Source organism: Alligator sinensis, unplaced genomic scaffold, assembly GCF_000455745.1.
Source record: "Alligator sinensis unplaced genomic scaffold, ASM45574v1 scaffold975_1, whole genome shotgun sequence".
In the NCBI taxonomy this organism is placed as follows: Eukaryota; Metazoa; Chordata; order Crocodylia; family Alligatoridae; genus Alligator; species Alligator sinensis.
The window spans coordinates 445,298-445,502 of record NW_005842068.1 but is presented as its reverse complement, the minus strand read 5'-3'; positions in this window follow the sequence as shown (position 1 = coordinate 445,502).

The following is a 205-nucleotide window of genomic DNA, read 5'->3' as shown; positions in this document are numbered from 1 at the left end:
TAAATCCCTCTATTATATTTCTCATTGAAGTCAACAAAATTAAATTGAGGATGAATTTGTGCTAACCTAATTACTTTTTGGATTTTTTTCTGTATTGAAACTAAATGTAAAAATGCAGTGATTTAGTTAGCACTTTCTCCAAGTTCTTTGGCTTTGTGTTTTTGAAGGTACATGCGTATGCAGTTCCCTAAAATGTCTTAAGAAT